Here is a 20,327-nt window from a genome sequence, read left to right as displayed (position 1 = left end):
CACTTCAACAGCCATTGTGAGAGCAGCTTTGTAGAAAAATCGGTTTGGGATTCACCTAATTGCATGTAGACAGCCTGCAATACAGACACCTGCCTCTGAACTAATCACCTTCTGGTCCTTTTGTGGTCAACAGAGAAACATAGACACTTGGGGCCGTGATTTATCTCTTCCTAAAGTAGATGTCTAAGAAAGGTCAAATGAATTGCATCCTAAAAGTGCCTATTTCTCTCTGCTGACCATAAAGGTTGAAGAGTGACTAGCTGAGATGTAAATTAATACACCATAGATATGAAAGCCTGTGGGGAGGTGGGGATGCTAAAGTGCACCCCTGTACCCCCCCACACCACAGTGAAAAAATCTGCAGGATAAAGACAGATACCTCCTCCTGCTCTTCCCCAAAGACAGGTTTCCAGACTTCCTTTAGATCATAATTTTTGGTTCAAGGTGTTTTGCCTTACATCAACTGAAATGCTATTTTATGCCCAGACCTGCCCCACAATATCATGTCAGACAGATAAAATGATTTTGCAGATGCTGCTGCAAAGAAGGATCTCAGAGTTTTGGATCCCAGCAGTTCAGCAAGCAAGCCTGATTTACAGCCCAGGTGAAACCTTCTTGGAGCCAGAAACAGCTTGACTGGATCCCAGTTACTGTTTACAAGGTATGTCTTGTTGAAATGATTTTGAGGCAAACTTCTGATCCTAGCTGATAAAGATCTTTAAGTGTGATTGCAAACTGGCTTTAGTAATATATCTTTCATGTGGCAAATTCTCACTAAGATCTATCGGAGGACTGACATGGGACCCACTTTTCCCCTGCTGGAAAACAGATTGAAATGTAAAAAGCAACATAATTATATGTATTACTTTTATCCAAAATTCTCACTTCTCATTAGCTTTCCTATAGCTTATCCTCTTAAAAACCCATGTAGTAATGTACTTGGCTTACCTGCGAAACCTTGCTCTTCTCAATAATTGTTTCAGGATAATCAAATTATGGTATGATTTCTAATGAACACGTATACTTTTCAGTTAAAAGAAAAACAATTGTGAGAATGTCACTACCTGAAGTCACGTGCTTGATTTCAATACCCTTGAGTTTATATTTTTCATGGTTGATCCCAGAAACATCCTAGAAAGCCAGCATTTCTATTTCAGATGACCTCAGAAAAAGGAAATAATAAAATTTAAAAGAAAAGCCAAAAGATGTTCATATCTGTTAGCATGTGCTCTTATTATAAAATAATTTTTAAAAATACTACTAGGTCAGGCTGACAATCACTACATCAAAAATCAGTAGGTACTATGGTCACATTACAAGCAACAAAGCTGGGCTTGGTGATTTATGATAATGTCACTAAAACCTCTTGATATATTTAGCAAGTGGTAATGGTAAAGGTTATAATTCCTTTGAGGGACAATAGTGATGAAATAAACCACGAGGGTCAAGTGGATTATGACCTTGTGAAAACTGGAATAATGGAGATGGAGCTTTATAAACTTCCTTATAACTGATAATGCCTTAAACAATTTTAGAGCTGCTTAGTGCTCAATTCAGACTTGCCAAGGGCTTCCAATTGCCTATATATTATTAGAGGAAAAACTGAAAATTATTTCTGTCACCGTGAATCTTGCATCTGCTCAGAACCTCCATTTTAGGTGCAAAGAGCACTTTTTCTGTGCTCCAAAGGTTCACAACAGAGAGTGTGCATGCATCCATCTGTCAGTTTCCCCCCCCCTGATTTTGTAGTGTGGAGGTTTATATATAATTTGTGATTCCAATGTAAAGCTTGCAATGCATCCTGGATTGCTATGCTAATAATCACACCTGGCAGCATTAATTTTGCTACTGTATAGTGTTGTCACAGGATCAAAATGTTTGTGTGAGAGCAAGTATTAGGGCAAGATGCATGATACTGCCAAGTGGTTAACCTGCTTCGCAAAAGGTCATAAAAGGAAAAGAATTAACAGCCCATTGGTATGTTTACCAGCACAGGCAATAAATGAAGTTCATGTATTGAACTCTCTATATAGTTACCTTACCCACATGACTTAACAACAAAGCTTATACAGGCATCCAGAATAACCACTTGCCTGAACTCATGTTGAGATTCAGATGTAGGTAGGGGAACTGGACAGGCAGGTGGTGACTATCCTGATCTACCTGAACATCTTTTCCTCCATGAACAGTGAGAACAGGTAGCAGGTAAAAGTATGGGATCCGTCCCATAGAGCAAGGAGCCTGGGCTCCTTCACATTCTTGCTGTTGTTTGTCTCCTGCATATCAACCCACCTCACCAGAGCAACTTGTTCTCCCAGCTTTGTACCAAGATACACATTCAGGAGAAAGCCCATGCATAAAGCAGCCATGCTAAAGCATACCTGCACAGGTTAATAAACCAATGCATAGAAACAATTCCTCTGTCAGAAACACAGGGAAGTGCTGGAGGCTGTGCTATCTCAAAGACATGAAGGAAGAGGGGACGCCAGAAGATGACATAATGCTTACCCACTTGTGCAACAGCACTGGCGATGGCAACCCTTGGAGAACATCAGGCTGAGATGTGAATGGGGCGATCAGCTGCCACTGACAGAAGGATTTTTGATTGATTTTAAATTAAGGTCACTATCCCCAGGCCACAGCTAGATTTGATTATTCCTGTCACATTTCAAAAGGGTGAGAGAAACTTGTATGCAACCATCTCTTCAGTGACTCAATAGGTACTGCTATTTATTCCAGTGGGCTTTGAAGCTTCCAGCTTCCACAATGTGCTGTGCATCCATGCAGCACTGTCACTCTCCCACTGAAAGAAGCAGACACTTTATTCAAAAATTGAATTTTGTATACCAGGTTTACACTACTAAGAGTTTATGATGTCAGCGCCAATGTCATCCTCTCCACCCTTTCCCAAGAGGATGGAACAGCAGGCTCATGATTTCATACCTGTGCACATTCCATTCCATGCATGATGTCATGCAATCCACACATGCCTTAATGAATACGTTTGACAACAACTTTTCCAGTTCTTGATGGAAAGATTGTAATGTAATGCAGGTGTTCATGTGACAGCTGACAGTCCTGAAACTGTCACTAACCTCTCCATTCCTCCAAACTAGAACCTTTTTCCACTCTCAAATACAACTGTTTAAAGACAGTTTTGCCATTGCACATTTGAGTGACTGCCTCCTCCTTATGTTCCTGATCATTGTCCCAAGCTGCTAACTTGGCTACCAGCATTCCCAGCTTGCTTACAAAACAACTACACCTTACTATCCTGATACCTTTCCAAAAGCCACTCATCCCTGACAGCACACAATTCTATGCAACACAGGCAGTAGGAAAGCTGTATGCAGCACAAAATTAACCCAGATGTGACACTAAATTTGAGAGGTGCATTCACTGCTGGCAGGCACACAGTGGCTTTCAAGGGACACAGAGGGGAGAGTGTAAGCAAGGAGCAAGCCCAGCCGTGAACCATTTGTGGCTGCCCTCCATCTATTTCTCTACTGTAAATTCATGCATTCTCCTCTCAAAATTACATAAATAACATAAACTGCCTGCTGTGAGATATTCAAATGGCAAGGGGGTCTGCAGTTGTGTTTGCATAAAGAACCGCCTACTTATGGTCTGGCTAAGCAGCTGCCTGCTACCTTAATTTAGTGGCCTCTGTTTCTTGTGCTGGAAGTCACAGCCAGCAGTGCCTGCTCACTCTCTCATGCCGCTCGCAAGCTGAGGAACTTCTGTCACATCTTCCCTTAGGTGCTTTTTGCCAGGTTTCCTCACTGGAAAGCCATGTCAAATCATGGATCATCACTGCCAGCCTCCTCTGAACCTTTTCCACCTCTACCATGCCCTTTTTGAGAATCACAGAATTATTTGGGTTGGAAAAGACCTTTAAGATCATCGAGTCCAACCATTAACCCAGCACTACCAAGTCCACCACTAAACCATGTCCCTAGGTACCACATCTTCTAAATACCTGCAACAATGGTGACTCAAAATCACGGTGACATCAGAGCTCCAGCAGTGCTCAGGATGCAGGTGCACATGGATTTACACACCAGTGTAAAATCTGTTTTCTTCTCCACTTCTTTCCTAACAACTCCTGACATTTGACTCACCCTTTTGGCCAAGCCAAGCACAGAGCTGACATTTTCCTAGCCTTGTTTGTCCCTGGGCTCTCAACCTGGGGAAAGCCATGGCCAAAATCTTTCCATGCTGGTAGGCAAGAAAGAAGTCACTGACTGCAACTGCACAGTTGAGCAAAAAACCCAACCAAACCAATAAAAAATACCAAGCTCAGAATAACAGTAGTGGATTTTAAATCCTGAGATGCTCCAAAATTCACTTGCAGGCAGCTTGACCTAAATTCCTATGGGCAATGAGGAAGCCACATATTTTGAGCGTTTGAAAGAAAACTAGACAAATGTCCATAAATTATCCTATGGAAGACATTCCTACTCTCTTTCGGAAGATGGATTAGGCAGATGACCTGCTAAGTATTTTTTTTTTTCTTCTTCTTTCACTAATTCCTACAATGTCATGAGTGCGTGTGCTTTACCCTGTCTTAAATCATAATCTGTTTGATCCAGCACCAGTCAAAGGTTTTGAAACGCCCATTAAACCACAAGAGGAAATCTCGAGCGGTTTGCTAATATCAACAGAAAGCCAGATGGAATTACAATCATCTTTTATGTACATCTGAGGGCATATTATGTAATACTAGCCACGGATTTAGTTTAATGCACCGCACCTTCCAATAAGCTGCTGGCGACACTAGTAGCGATTTGAAACCTCAATGAAAAACTCTTTTGCCCTCAACAAAACTGTTCTAAAGACGAGAGTCTGTGTTCAAGGGGCTTGGGTCATTCAGAGTTACATGGGAAAGGTAGATCGTTCAATCTTGGAATGGTTTGGGCTGGAAGGGACCTTAAATATCATCCAGTTCCAACCCCCCTGCACGGGCAGGGACACCTCCCACTAGACCAGGTTGCTCCAAGCCCCATCCAGCCTGGCCTTGAGCACTTCCAGGGAGGGGGCAGCCACAAGTTCCCAGGGCAACCCCTGCCAGTGTCTCACCACCCTCACAGCAAACAATTTCTTCCTAATCTCTAACCTAAACCACCCCTTTTCCAGTATTAATTCATCAACCCTTGTCCTCTTGCTACACGCTCTTGTAAACAGCCCCTCCCCAGCTTTCCTGGAGCCCCTCCAGGTACGGGAAGGCTGCTATGAGGTCTCCCCGGAGCCTCCTCTCCTCCAGGCTGAACAGCCCCAGCTCTCAGCCTGTCCTCACGGCAGAGGTGCTCCAGCCCTCCCGGTTACCTTCGCGGGCCTCCCCTGGACTCCCTCCCCGAGATCCACCACCGAGGACGACGCTGCCCGCTGCAGCATCCTCCCGGGGCCGGGGGTCCCCCCCCCCCCAACACGGGCACCCCTCCCCCCGCACCCCCCCCGGGACGACGAAGGGCGCGTGGGTGGGACGGGCACGCGCCGGCGGGCGGGGGGGGCGGGGCGAAGGCCGGTGGGCGTGGCCAGGGCCGGCACGAAGCCCCGCCCCGCCCGGCGCGGGGGGAGCGGGACGCGGCACCGGGCAGGGCGGCGCGTTCCCGGCGGCGGCGGCGGCGGCGGCCGGGGTTGACAGAAGCGGGCGGCGGCTGCGGCCCCCATGGAGCCCAGCTAGGGGCTTGCCGCACCCTCCAGCGGAGGTAGGTACCGCCGAGCGGCTGCGCGCCGACAGCCCCGGGGCGGGAGGACCGGTGACAGGTTGGGCAGGGCGGCGGCGTTTTGCGGGAATCACACACACACCGCCCCCCCCCCCCCCCCCCCCCCCCCCCCCGCCTCCATCCCTCCCCTCGCGTCCCAGCCGCGGCCGGGGTCTGCGGTACCGCGGGGAGGGCGGCGGCGGTTCCGCGGTCCCCGTCTCCGGCCCGTGACTATTGTTTCTGGTGGCGCCGAACGGGCGCAGCGAGAGCCCGGCGGCGGCTTTGTGCGGGTTGTCCCGGCTGCGGGGGGCTGCGGCGGTGGGGCTGCGGGGGGGGGGACACCCAGGCGGGGAGGCGGGCTGGGAGCGACCGTCACCGCACGGGCAGAGCGAGCCCCCCCTTCCTGCTCCTCCTGCCTGCGCAACTTCTCCAAAATCACGCCCGTGGGTGCGTGCCGCGGCCAGGCATCACCCCCCCGCCCCGCTCACCCTCCTCCCCACCCGGCTTGCGGGTCCCTGCCCCACGGGAAACAAAAAACACGGCGGGTCACCGCGGCTTTCAGCGCCCGGCTCCGAGGGTATTAAAAAAGCGTAGGGTGGGTTCCAAGATGGGCGGTGATGGGATGACTTGGGGTGCCTCTGGTAGCTGGTCACAAGCCAGGAGGAGGAGGGGGAGGAGGCGGATTTACCCTCCCGAAGTTGGGGCACGGACTCCTCCCGCTGTCACCCGCCTGCTCGGCGAGGGCTGGCGGGAGGACGAGCTGTCACCTGCATCCCCCCTCGCAGCTCCTTCTGCAGGGGGCTTGTGGCGGGGCGTGGGTCTCCCGCCCCGAGCGCCTGGTCAAGAAGTTCCGCATCCCTCGGGGGTGGTTTTTTGGGGGGCGGGTGGGAACTGCAGAGTGCCGGCAGCCTGGGAAGGAGCGGCAGGGCAGTTGTTCGCCTGCTCTCCTTCCCCCCCCCCCCCCCCACCCCTCCCTTTTGGAAGAGATCGGTTTGGCTTTGATTTAGTCGCTGTTGTTGATGTTAGTTTTTTCATATGCCATTCTCCATCAGAAGTCTTTTTTACAAACAGTGCTCAACACGCATGATTCAAAAGATGTATATTGTCTGATGGGGATGGAGCGTTTAAAAGGAAAGAGTATCTGGTTGTCCATTAATTCTTCAGGTATTTTCCATTTAAACTTGATGGGGAAATATTCTCTTTTTTTCTTTTGTTTTCTAAGTAACCTTTCATGTAATTTATCACTAGTAAGTTGGCTTAACGTTTTAAATAAGGATTTCCTCACAAATGTGCTACTGAAATGAGCATTTCAGGCATGACAGTAGTATAGAATACAAAATCGGCTTATTTCCTTTGTTGATTTTTTGGGGTTTTGGTTTTGGTTTGTTTTTTCTTTTGTTGTGTGTTTTTTTTTGTTGTTGTTATATGTATATTTGGAAAATCCTTTCCTTCCTTTTCGTGACTCTGTGAGTGGTCCTGGTTAATCAGATATAGCTCCAGTAACTAGTCCAGAAGGCTGCCGAGCCTGCACGTTTTCCTGCACAGCTCTGCTAGAGCAGCCTGTTCAATTAATGCACCCTCACTATTTTGTCCTTGGCATCTCTGATGGATTTTGTAGTGGTTCTGTGAGAAGCTCCCATGGGACTCTCGTGGGGATGCTGAAATCTCTTTCACTTTGAGAGATGACTGAAGCCAAATCTGAAGAGGGGATAACTGCTCGACTTAACTGGAGAGCGATGCCGAGTTTCCATGTGCATGTTCAGTTCTGGGTTTCTGTGTGTACGCTAAATTCTGGAGGTGCCCTAGTATGTGCCAGAGGTATCAGATTGGGAGTCACCCCAGTGATGGGTTTTGCAAGGTCCCGATCATTTCCCACCCAAAATGCAAGCGAGAAGCTTTTGCAAGGCGCGTGGATCGTGTTGCAAGCATGGGCTGGAGGACAGAGTCAGTAATGTAGCAGGCATGACCCGTGCCATGAGCGGGTTGTGCTGAACATGCTGCAACTTCAGGAAGCTGGCGTTTGCTGTGCAGAGCCTGCAGCAGTGTGAATTACAGGGAAAAAATGCATTTGCATGTAACAAAGGCGGCTGGCTCATCTCCCGTGTGAGGAACTCTTTTTTTTTTTTTTTTTTTAAATCTGGCTCACATTTCTGCCTCTGCCACAAATTGTTTTGGTGTAGCTTCGGGCAAATAATTTCATGTTTCCCTGCCTTCCCTCTCCTCGTCTTTGCCTGTGACCCGCCAAGGGCTTGCCCGTGCCAGGCTGGCAGTTCAGACCCCAGCTCAAACCCTTTCCCTTCCCCAAGCTGCCTCGCACCCGGCAGCCTGGAGCCTGCGGTAGGTGCTGGTACCTCACTGCTCAGGGGGGGATGCCGTTTGACTGGCAAACGCTGCTGCTGGAGCCCATGCTGCAGATGTAGGAGCCTCACGACGTTTCATCCGTCTCTAATCCCTGTCCCTCTTAGAATCCAGTCATCCTTTGCTGCTAATCAGATCTCCCGGCGTGGCTGGAGCGGGGTTTGGCTGCGCTCTCCCCCTCGTGCTGGGCAGCCCACCTCGAGGCAGGGCTGCGGGGAAGATGGGCTGGGTGTCACCAGCTCTTCGGGACAGCGGCTGGCTGTCACTTGGGGTTTGTAAAACCCCTGCCACGAGAGCGGCCTGGTGTGGTTGAGAAATACAAATACGTAGCTAGAGGGTAAATTGCAACAACATCGCAGGAAAATGGCCAGAAAATGGCACCCCGGGCGTTCCTGCGCAGCCAGCTGTGTGCGCGGCGGGAGGGAAGGGAGGTGGAAGGGTGCAGCTCCCTCGGCGCAACGGCGTTCTTATTTTAGCGTGGAAGACAGCCAAAGATAAGGAGTGGTTGTCATCCGGCTGGTTGGAGGATGGGAAAAAAAAAAAAAAAAAAAAAGAAAAAAAAAGGAAAAGCTGTGTGGCAATAGAAATATTTTGATGTAGGTACTACGGTGAAAAAAAAAAAACCCAGCAGATAACCTTGGAAGTGATGGACTAGCCAAATAAAGCTGGCAGTACAAGACTTCTCCCATAAAATCCAGAACGATCCTAATTAAGCCCAGACCCTGTTAAATGACACATGGCTTTATTTATTTCAGATGTTTCTAGGTCCTAGAGAAGGGGCCAAATGTGAAGAGTTTGATGTGGCAGATAGTTTAACCCCAATTATTTCTACATAAATCACGTGATTGTTACAGGAGCTGAGTACATCTGATGGGTGTCCCAGAGCTGCTGATAAATATATATATATGCTTTCAGTTATTATTATTATTATTTTTAAATCCCATGAAAGATCTCCGGTGGTGCAGGCGAGGGTTTGGGGAAGAGAGGTGTCCATCGTCTCCACAGGCAAGAGGATGAGGACGCGGGAGATGTTGCGACGCAGCGTGCCCACCGGTCTGTATGCACAGGCAGCTGAAATGGTGGCTTTGTAGAGCAGGCAGCCAGAGTAAGGAAAGCAAAATGGGAGCTGACAAATATTCTCATTACGAGACTGGGATGGATGAGTGATTTATGGGGGGTACTTGCTCTTTTTATTTATTTATTTTATTTTATTTTGAGCAGAAGGAGTTGACTGGCGATATGTGGTGCTAGTCATGAAGGGCTTTGTTTTGAGATCAGGCTGCGCTGGGTCACGCCTCCAGAAACAGCATCTACAGAATAATAATAATACAATAAAACACTTTTCAGCATTGCTTGAGTCTCATAGACTGCCATCAGGAAGAAAAAGTTTTCCTTGTTTTTTTGTTCAAAGCCCAAGGCCCAATTTATCCCAGCAGACTCCTAGATATCAAAAAGGCTGTGGCTGCACAAGAAGTCCTTGGCTGCCGAGAATCATTATTAACCTGTCTTGGTTCTCCTCGGGAATTTCCATTCCTGGGTTTGCAATATTGCCTGTCCTTCCCAGGGCTCTGAGCAATGCCATAAATAGGCCACTCTGTGCAGGAGCTGCTCTGCTGGGTGATTTAATGTTGCTGGTTAGTCCCAGCTTTCTCTTTTTTTTTTTTTTTTTTCTCAAACAGGTCTTTGGGTGGCCAGCTGTCTAGAGGGACCCCTGCAGTAGCTACTGCTCCAAGCTCAAGGGCTGGCTTTGGGTGCAAGTGACAGGACTCCTCTGAGCTGGACCCGTTTCCAGTACTCTGTTTTGCTGGATAATAGGGTATATAGTAGCTTGGAAGTGCTTCTTCATGGCATCAGATGTCAGGCTAAATGTTCTCAGGAATTAATAGAAGAGCCTGGGACAGGTCTCCTGTCCCCTTCACCCTCGTCAGGAAAAAGTGTCCTTCAGCATAGTGGTTTCCAGGTCCATGTATTGCTTGCACTACCCTTGAAGTGGTTATAGAGCAGCCACTATAACAGAAGGCAGATGGCTTCCATTGGCTTGAAGAGCAAGCTGGGCTTGAGTTTGAGTTCCCCCCATGCCAGGCACAAAGATGTCAGAAGAAGCCCCAGGACTGACCATGTCCACAAATGGCTTATTACCTTGTTACCTTTGAGCCCATGATTGGGGGTGAGCTCTGATGGGCGAGAGGTGTTTGCTATGACACCTCGCTGAGTCTCCGTGGGGCCGGCACCCCCTCAAGTGCCCTAGGCTGTAGTTCCAAATTCAGTTGGTCAGGCTAGTTGTGAAGAGCAGTCTCTTCTATAGTGTTCATATATGCTTTAGCCTTTTAATGATTTCTTTGCTTTTATTGTGGCATGGAGACAAAGAGGTGGGAGAAGTGCAGTGGCCACCAGGAGGGCCAAGAGGACGATGGCTCCCAACTGCCCCAGCAGATGTCACGCGCCTCGGGACCAAGCCAGGTTATTTGGAGGACTGGAGGTCTTGCATTCCAGCAAAAAATAATTTGTTAATGGCCAGAGAATAATCACTTTACTCCAAAAAGCCTCTCCAGCTGCATTGCACCAACTGTTCTTTTTCAGCCTCTGAATCCTTAATGACAGTAGCAGCTAATTTCTCTCTGTTTTTTTAGCTGCAATGTCCTATTTTCTGCGAGTTTATTGAGAAAATAATAGAAGTCATTACAGAGCTACTTGTCACCTTTCAGAGAAGAAAACTTCTCCCTGGTTGAAGGGCCAAGTTATGTACTTGGTGACTGACTCAGACAATAGTTACTTTTTGTAGCTCATCAGTTATTAATCTGTGCTAAGTGAATCAACTAACTAGCTGGAGGAATGTTACTTAACTTACAGTCTGTGAATATCAGAAGACGGTGAATAAACCAGTTGCAAGCAGTATAACAATGGCACATATGCATTCTGTTGCATGTAAGAGAAAAAAAACACAACAAAATACAGGGTCAGGAGTGGCAAAATGAAAATGTATATTCCTTATGTTTATTTATTTTTTACATTGTATAATCTTTGAAAGCTTATGTGACAATACTGCACAAAATGGACCTTGGTTTATAAAATAATCAGGTGGTCCTTTGGTTGAAGAAAAGATATTTAGGAGCATTAAACTAGATGATGAAGGGCAATGAGAACAGAAGATGTGGAAAACTAAGTAAAACATTAAGTATTTTTGCGTGTGTATGATACACATCTTTCTGTTTGTTGGTGATGGATCACTTGCCATAGAGCTGGACCCACACAAGGCCAGTGCAAAGCAAACAGGAAGGGCAACATGTTGTTTTTTAATCAGGATTTTTCTAACTGAGCAGTCAGGCATCACTGTCTGAATAATAGAGGCCCTCGTCTCCAGCCTTGGTGATGGGGCTGGAGATCAGGAGGCAGCTCTTGGCTAGGAGGTCTGCCCCACAGAAAGCTGAGGGAAGAGGACTGCTGACATGGCTGAGCCTTGCTCTCCAGGCTGTGAGATGCTCAGAGGATGCCTGAAGGAAGTAGGAACACATGTACAAATACATGTTATTCTTTTTTTTTTCCTCCAAAATTGTTATGTACTTCCCAGGGAAGAAAATGAGAAGGATCATTCTTTGTTTGAAAATTTTTTGTCTGTGTTACTGTCTTGGGCAGCTGTCTTTGGGGTCTCCAGAGGCAGTTATTAGAGTAATTAAAGTTGGAAGGGACCTTAAAGATCAGCTGACCTTAAAGATCAGCAGGGTGCCAAGGTTGCGCATGCCAAGGCTGCTGGACCCACTATATGAGATGTCTGGTCTTGGGGGAGTTTTCCATGAGCCTCGTGGCAGGGCAGTTGGATCAGAGGGCTTCACCCAGAAGATCAGTGGAAGCAGGGTCTGCAGCCATGAAGGATCTCCTGAGGAGACAGCAAAAGATTCCTTTGGCACAAGGTACTGGCTACCAGAGAAAGCATATAGTGTGTAAGTATAAATAAATATATATGCACACAGGACATGCATGTGAACTTGCACACATATCCCAGAAGAAGGAATGCAGGGGAGAGCCTTGCTTTTGCAGCCATGATGGGTTTTTGGTTCATCTCTAGTCTCTGGGGGCTGGATGGAGTTACCTCTTGCCATTTTGCTGCAGGAGGACCTATGTATGGGTAGGGTGGATTCATAAGGCTTCCGTGATGGAAAAAACAGGGCTCTGTGTTACTGCCCTTCTGCATTGTGCACGCAGACTATGTGCAAGGGTGTTGTTGTCTTGCAGGGCTGGGAGTGCTGAACGTGCTATCTCGTGTTTCCCCCCAGCATTGTACCTAAGAGGCTGCTCAGTGTGCAGAAGACTCCTTGGCCAAGCTCCAGTTGTGCTGGAGCCGAAGTAATGTTGGTAGGTGGAAGGAAGCAGTTGCACTCCTTCACTGAGGGCATGCATCTGCTTTGGTTTGATTTTGCCATTTAGACCCTTGAGTGAGTTTTTTGTGGGGGGTGTTAAGGTAGCAGCTGTAGGTCCTCCCCATACATGTTTAGCCGTGAAAGCCTCACTTGTCTTTTAGAATACATTCTGGCTGTCACCATAGCTTTCTCTCTTTTAAAGGCAGTTATTAAATTGATGGGGCTAGCCCTGGAGGCCATCAGATGCTAAAGAGAAGAAAGTTAAAGCAGCATGTGGCTGTGTGCCATGATCACCACATTTATAGTGTGCAACTGCAGAGCTGTGCTATGATCATCCTGGAGGGACAGAGTACAGCCTCCCACCTGAAACAACCAGTTAAGTCAAAGGAAGAGGTGGATGCCATTGATCACAAGCAGGCTCCAGACATCTGAGATTTGCTTTGGTTCCTGGAGAGGCTGGTCAACACTTGCTTCCTATTTGCCTTCTAATGGAACTGAAGAGCTCTTTGCTTTGAAGCATAAAGGCCCAAAGATTTTGGGACCTGGTGCTTATGAAACCACTTTTCATGAGAGGAGGTGCCACTGCGTTTCTAAGAAGCTGAGGTTCTCAAGCTAGCAGCCTTTTATTTTTAAAAAGGAAGGAGGTGTTTTTATTATGATTTCCTGTTTTGAACTCTTCGGTTAAAAGCTATGACGTGGTCAGAGGTGGGAGAATTATCATTCAGGTCAGGGTTGTCCCTTTATATTTTTCTATTTGTATACACAGAGCACATGTATGAATTATTTTCATGTTTCTATTGTATATCTTGCTTTGTGAGGATTTTTCCAGCTTTATTTAAGGCTGCTACTTTAAGGAAGACTAAATAAGGTTTCCTGTCAGGAATGGTTTAGATACAGCTGGTCCTGCCTGGGGTGTAGGGATGGTTTAGGTGACTTCTCAAGGTCCTTTTCAGGACCTTTTCTGTGGTTTTAGGCAGTTACTCAGCAAATGAAATTCATAGGAGGTTGTGCTGGTTATGCTGATAGAGTTTTGCTGTAGCATCTAACATGGGTATTTGTTTGAAAAGGAAATAATAGCTAATTGTAGCATAGTTACTGCTGCTGCATTGGGCAAATGTTTCTTAAAATTAAAGAGGAAAACAACTGATGTTACATTTTTAGACTAGCATTGTGATATGGCTATGATTAATTTTTCCAGGAGCTTTGTGTTTTTTATATCTGCTTAAGTGTATTAACATTTTAAAAGGTCAAAGGTAAGCTTTAAAATGGATGCCAAATTAAGATGGATGGGAGGAAAATGACATTTACTTCTTGTTACTGCACATTGTTTGAATTTGACCAAAGGCAAAAACAAAACAAAGAGCAACCCTCCCCCCATACACACACACACACACACACACATGCACTCATGTGTGCGTGCACAGACAGACAGACAGACACACTCCCATCACCTGCCTTCCCTGCACACCTGGTCAGGAAAACCTTATTCATCTAGGCAAATCATCATCCTAACAAAATCAGTAGTCCAGTGTCTTAATTTCCAGACAGCTTAAGTTTCCCTTTGCCAAATAACTCATTTAACTAGCGTGAGTGGGCTCCGTAAATAAAAGTAGCAAAAATATTTATATTAGGAAAATGCAGCTAATGGGAACCATAACCGCGTTATCATTTCCTGGCCTTGCTGGGTTTGAGATGATGGTTTCATCAGGGAAGGGACTGTACCTTCATCCCTATTCATACAGTTCCTGGCACACTGAGTCCTTCTGAGTACAGAAAATAAAATATGATGGGAATGATGCCTTCACTTCCAGTGGGAGCGGTGGCCAGTCCCAGCTGAAAGCCAAACTTTAGAGGAGCCACTTGGTGCACAACAGTTTTGGGTTTTGGAGAAGACAGCATAGCTCAAGGGAAGGACCAAATCTGTTTTCTGTCCATCATTTCCGCTCCTGCCCTGAAATGATGATGGGGAGCTAGATCAGTGATGTGCCCCATGCCTAGGGAATCCCAACTGCTCTCTCCTTTGAGGGACCCCAGAGCCTGTCTTTGTGGATACTGTTTCACAAGACAGTTTTGTTCCCATCACTTCATGACACTTACTGATCCAAGGTATTAAAAAAAATAAATGTGGAAAAACCCTAAAATTTCTTCAAGTCGTTCTTCCAGCTGGTGGCTGATGGTTCATCAGTGAGGATTTGGGCTGCCTCAGCCCCGTGCTACACCACAAAGCACAGCCTGACCTGGGAAGAGCCACACCATGCCAGGGGCTGTTCAGACTTTGGGTCACTGCTGTTTTTTAAATAGACAATTGCAAGTTGTTACAGCTGTGGAAGATTCAAGGTGGTCACTACATCCAGACCTGGGTGCTCAGTGCAGGGGTGCACAGTTCCCCAGGTCCATGGACAGCTTCAACCTCCTCCATAAGGCCTGTGGGCATCTCCCTCTCACCTGAAACCCAAGCTGAAGTGTTCCCTGAAGTAGGGAGAAAGGAAGATATTTTGGTGCAGACAGCGGAACCCTCTCTCACAGGGACAGAGGCACCTTGGAGACAGGAGCCCACATCTTGGGGTGCCAGGGGTGCCAGGATCACCTTTCCTCTGATGCTTTGCCAACCCTTTCTTTCTGCAGCTGAATTGCTGTGGGTTTAGTCCTTTCATCCTTATCAGCTTTTTAATTTTTTCACTGACTCTCCTGATATCAGAACTGTCTCCTAAAACCAGGGGCTGAACACTGAACACCAACCTCATGAGCTGCCCATTTAAAATGGCATGGGTGTAACTGGGGTGAAGTTTTGAGCTGGTGGCACTGTGGTTACATAGATGTGTAAGCTGTGGCTGGGCCATCAGTAACCAAGAAAAGGGCTGCCGTCCCCAGCAGTCCTGGCATGCTTTGGGGGGCAGCATGCCAGCCCTGCACCTGAGGGGGAGCAGGAGGATCCCCCCTGGCCTCTGCGTGCTGAGGGGCTACCTGGAGCTGAGCACCTCAGCAGGGAAGGTGGAGCTGGAAGGGGCTTCATCAAGAGAGAAAGCTGCAGGGCTTTCTGAAGATTCAAGGTGTGTCTGAGGTTAGGATAAGGGCTGGTTGCATCCTTTCCTCTCTCCCCCAAGAATTAGTAAGCTGTCCTAAGCATCCCTTTCCAGATGCTGAAAATGTTTGTCTGACAAAAAAAAGGAAAAATGTTCTATGTTCAAACGTTTTGTTCCAGTGTGAAAATGTAATTTTTCATTTTAAACAGAATTGATTCTTTCAAGGTTTCGCTGCCCTCTGAGTGGAACAAACAAAACCGTTTTGTTGGGGTTTTTTTCGTATTACCAAAAAAGAAAAAATAGCTCTTAAATTGCTCAACCCAAACATCTCTTTTTAATATTTTTTTTCCCCAGCCTGGCCACCATAGCAAACAATTCCATTATTTGCATAGCTCTAATTGCAGTGATTAAACAAACACAGCAAATGCCGACCCTTCACAGAGCCTCATTGCAACCCCACAGCCAACTTGGTCTGTATTTTGTCAGCAAAGAGGGAGATGGGAGCGGCTTTGTGCTGGAGTTAAAAGAAATTATTGACTTTTTTTTCTTTTTTCTTTTTTTTTCTTCCTTCCCCCCCCCCCCCTTCCAAACTGATACACTGTCAGTTTAGAGTAAGAATAATTTTACCCATTCTCCTGCTAGCCGGCTGAAAGATAGCACCATAATATGAACCTGGTACAGTTAAAAAAGCATTTGGATTTTCAGTGTCTTCTTCATGTGTTACTCTTAAGTTGCAACCTCAGATGCTGTTATTAGAATAACATATAGGGTTGATACTCTGTTAGCAATATTGATGTTAACATAAGGGACTGAGAAGCAAACATCTACAGCTTTGTTTTTCTGTTGTGAAAGTGGCAGGTACCCGAAGACAGAGTTAAGGAAAATTCTAGCTGGCTGCAGTTCCATCAAATAGGAACAAACAAATTTTTTTTTAACATTTTTTAATGACATTTATTTATAGCAGGTAGCACACAGGCGGCTGCTATTTCTCAGCGTGCTGGAAGAATGTTCTCCAGATGGTGCTTACTGTTTATGCTTTTATTCACTTCGCTTGAACACAGCAGCACTCTACACAAAACACAGAAAATTGGAAAATAAAAACAATTATGTTTTTACAAAGCGCCTTGTGATTTGCTGAAATGTCTTTGTTGACAGACGAGGGATGCTTGGGGGCAGCGAGGGGGGATCATGCCTGTCACAGCAGCCCTGCACAGGAGTCCCCAAATGGGACCTAAATGGGTAGCAGGCATCACCCCAGCTTGAGAGGGACTCACCCTTTCCTTCTCAAAAGGTGGGTTTGAGCATGGCTGCCAATCCTACCCTCATGTCTGCGACTGCTCTGCCTCCCTTCTCCCCCAGAGGGATTTGAGTTCATGTAGGAAAGGGGTTGTAATGGCAATATTTGTGTTGGGTTTTCTGTGGCTGTGCAGCCCCAAGGTGGGAGAGAGGTGAGACAAAGCATTTCATAAGCCTCGCCTGTGCCATCATTTTCCCTCCACTTCTAATCTCAGTGAAAAATGACATATTAAGGCCTTCTGCTGGCCCAGCTGAAAGCAGTGCCAAATTTCAAGACTGGTGTCCAAAAGTACCAGTGTGGTCTTTGATTTCTGTTGCTTAGACTTGTAAAAATCTCTATCCAAAGGGTGGGCATGCTCTTGTAGGCTTTTGTTAGGCAGCTTCTGCAGGACTGCTCACATAGAACAATTTCAGACTGGAAGCTTTAAATAAAAGACTCTGGAATCTGAAGAATTTTTTTTGTTAAAAATCCTTGGGAAATTTTTAAAAATATTTTCATTCTTGCAATTTAATTGAAAAAAGAAGAAAGCAAAAAGAGGTAAGCATGAAAATGCATATAACAGGAAAAAGTCCTTTTAAAAATATATTTTATATATATAATATGTATAAAATAAATCAATATTTCTGGTGTCTATTAAAAAATAGAACAAGAAAACAACAAGGCCACAGAACTTCTGGATAATTATTCAAATATCAAAAACCATACCACGTTTAAACTTTCAAATGGGACACAGTTATTTTCTTGTACACACAAGCCTTCAGATTCTTTTGAAATCTAGTTTAAAGCCAGCAATACTCTTAGTGAAATTAAATTTCAAGAAATTAATGTATAAACAGTTGTTCAACCGGTTTTAGGGATTTTTTCACTACATGGGCAGCACTGCACTGTGCTTCAATTTCTTTCCCTTGCCTGTTACCCAAGAGACAGCCCTTTTCCAAGCAGAATTCTTGCTACATCAGCTCCATGCTGTTTATCTTTCGTTGCTCCCTTGGCAGTTATTATTTCTTAATGTGTTAATTGTAGTTCCTGGACCCTCGCATGTGAGCGTGTGTAATGTTCATGATAGTGATGCTGATGCGTTATCTAGTTCCTGGAACCACAGAGAGAAAACCTTAGGTATGTTCTGGGCGCAAGGCATCCAGTAAGAGAAACCAACTGCAAGAATCCAAATAGTGTAAAAAGAATAAAGTGGGAAATTGGGGTGAGTAAGCATTGGGTTGGGTTTCTTTTGCGTGTTCAGTTATTATTGCTTCTGCGGCTCTTGCTTTGTGTGATATATATATATTTTAATTAAAACTTGAATTATGTCATTTGATTTCCACCTTTTAGCAGTATTTCACAGTAAATTCACTCCTAATAGCAAGTAGTCAGGGGTAAGGAATGGCTTTGCTGAGCGATGAGGACTGTTAATTATTAAAAGGAAACCTATGGATTTAGAACAAATTAGACCTCATTAAGCCTAGGTCTGTTTCCACACAGACCAGCTGACGTGAATAAGCCCATCTACAAGCATGGAAAATGGCACTTTTTAGCTGACACATCCCTAGTCGAGATGCTCCTCAGCTGGCACAGGGGTGCAGTCACTCTTTCGGTTTGTGTCACAGGTCCCTGGTCTCTGATGTCATTTAAAAGCCTGTGGCTTTCTTGCACCTTTCCTATTTTTCTTACATCTCACCTGTCACTCTGAGCCACACGTGGTGGTGCCACCTAAAGCCATATACACTTAGGAATCCCACCTTGCTCCTGGAGGTGGCTGCTGGCCATCAGCAGCTGGAGTCCACTTGGCTGGCTGGGAGGGTAACCCAGGTCCTGGATGATCTTGGTGCAAAGCCCAGGTGGGAAGATTGGCTGCTCCAGGTTTAGTGAATGAGTAAACAGAGGAAAACTTTTCCTTTCTTTTGGAGAAGAGGGAGGTCTCTGACTTCTACCACGAGGCTCTTGCCATAAACAGGGAAAAACTCTGTAGGGTGGATCTACTTATTCTTGTTTACAGAGGTGGGGTTTTTTTGTTTGATTTTTACATATTTTTTTTGTTATGCAAACTTGGCTGTGACTCTTAAGTTGTTTTTACTTAGAGGTTTTCTGTAGGACTTTACAGGAAATCTAAAGGGCTGAAGTGATTTTTGGAGACCATACACTCAAACCTATGTTTTAACCTGCTTTTCTGAATTTTTTTGAAGGTAATGGGTGAGTGTAACCACAGGAAAGTCCTAATAAGGAGAGTGAAAGGTGGCCTATAATGAGCATTTTAATTGTACGTTTGCAGCCATGCCATGTATGGGCTTTGCTGTCTTGCTGAGACATCCCCCAGATCTTCTCTGACGTTACAGGCAGTGACACACTTGTATCAGGAGAAGAAACGCCCATTCTGCTGGCTAGAAATCAGCAATAACATTTTGACATCTGTGCAACAGTTTAAAATGAATTATTCAGCACATAGATCATGCTGTTTGAGCAGCCAGCACATCTCTGCCCATTTACTACTGTCAGTCCATGGTGGGGATATCATTGATGCCAGTGGGAACTGAGCACATGGACTGGGGGTAGGTTTTGGCCCGTAGCCTGGAACAGCATTTGACAGCACCCCTGCAGAATATGATAGAAATAATCTGCTTTGCCACCAGCGAAAGACCAGAAGACAATGCCCGTCTGTTTCTTCTCTAGAGTGTTTAAAACACGTGCGCAAAAACGACCTTAAGAGTTAAAGACACCATTATTCATTTGACTGTTTAAGTTCTGCTTTAAAGGAGTGAAACTTGTATGTAATTTTGATGAAATCAGTGTATTGCCTGTGACTTTCCAGAAGCCCTGAACATCTATTACCTACTGGGAGTAGATGAGAGCACAAACTGGCAGCAGGTCCACGCCATTCTCCAGCTACTGCCAAGTCAGAGGGTTGAAGTGAAGCAGTTGCTAATTCCTATCAGCAAAAAAAATTCATGAGATTCACAATATAAGCAGCATCTGATTTGGAAAAACCAGCAAAACTGCTGTAGTAACACACTTTGGGGAACGACAGATGGGGAACTGGAGGAAATACAAATCAGGTAAACAGGTCTGCTCAAGGCAGGAATTCAGGAGTGAAGGTGAACATTTATCTTGTATTTAGCTTCCTAATTCAGCAAGTTCATCTGAATTAAAGCAATGTGTGTGTGATGAGTCTAACATCTATTATTCCTCAGGATGCCTGTTCCCCGTAGCTGCATTTTAAATATAAATGCAGAACACAGTATGGAAATGTTCTGTGCTATGGGTTATGTTGTCCTTTCCTCACCTTCCTTTAAGGAGTATGTTACAGCTGCCCATTGATGCTTGTCTAGTGGGCAGAAATTTGGGAGCACTCAGATATCATTGCAGTGTGCAGCAGTATCATTTGCTCATCATTGCCCATGTTTTTCAGGTTTCTAACTAAAAATCCATCCTGCCCCAGTTTCTACCTGATCTTCCATTTATGTGTAGCTAGAGTGGAAGTAGCCCAATGCTGTAGTTGAAAAGGCAAGACATATTATCCAGATAACTATAAAACAAATGGCTACTGTTCATTAAAGTACTTGTGCAGGAAAGCATATCTATTGAGAAAAGACATTTA

The 20,327-nt window shown here is 45.7% G+C and overlaps 1 protein-coding gene across 1 annotated transcript in view; it reads left to right on the top strand.

The window, feature by feature from the left end:
• The first annotated feature begins 5,637 nt into the window (after positions 1-5,637).
• RAI2 (retinoic acid induced 2) overlaps positions 5,638-20,327 on the top strand; it is a 46,384-nt gene continuing 31,694 nt past the window's right edge. The window contains exon 1 of the mRNA XM_051608232.1: positions 5,638-5,708. The gene's annotated coding sequence lies outside the window, so the exon portion shown is untranslated. The remainder of the gene's footprint in view (positions 5,709-20,327) is intronic.

The sequence above is a fragment of the Apus apus genome, chromosome 1 (genome assembly GCF_020740795.1).
Source record: "Apus apus isolate bApuApu2 chromosome 1, bApuApu2.pri.cur, whole genome shotgun sequence".
Lineage (NCBI taxonomy): Eukaryota > Metazoa > Chordata > Aves > Apodiformes > Apodidae > Apus > Apus apus.
Note: the sequence above shows the minus strand (reverse complement) of the source record. Positions and strands in the feature narration are given on the sequence as shown.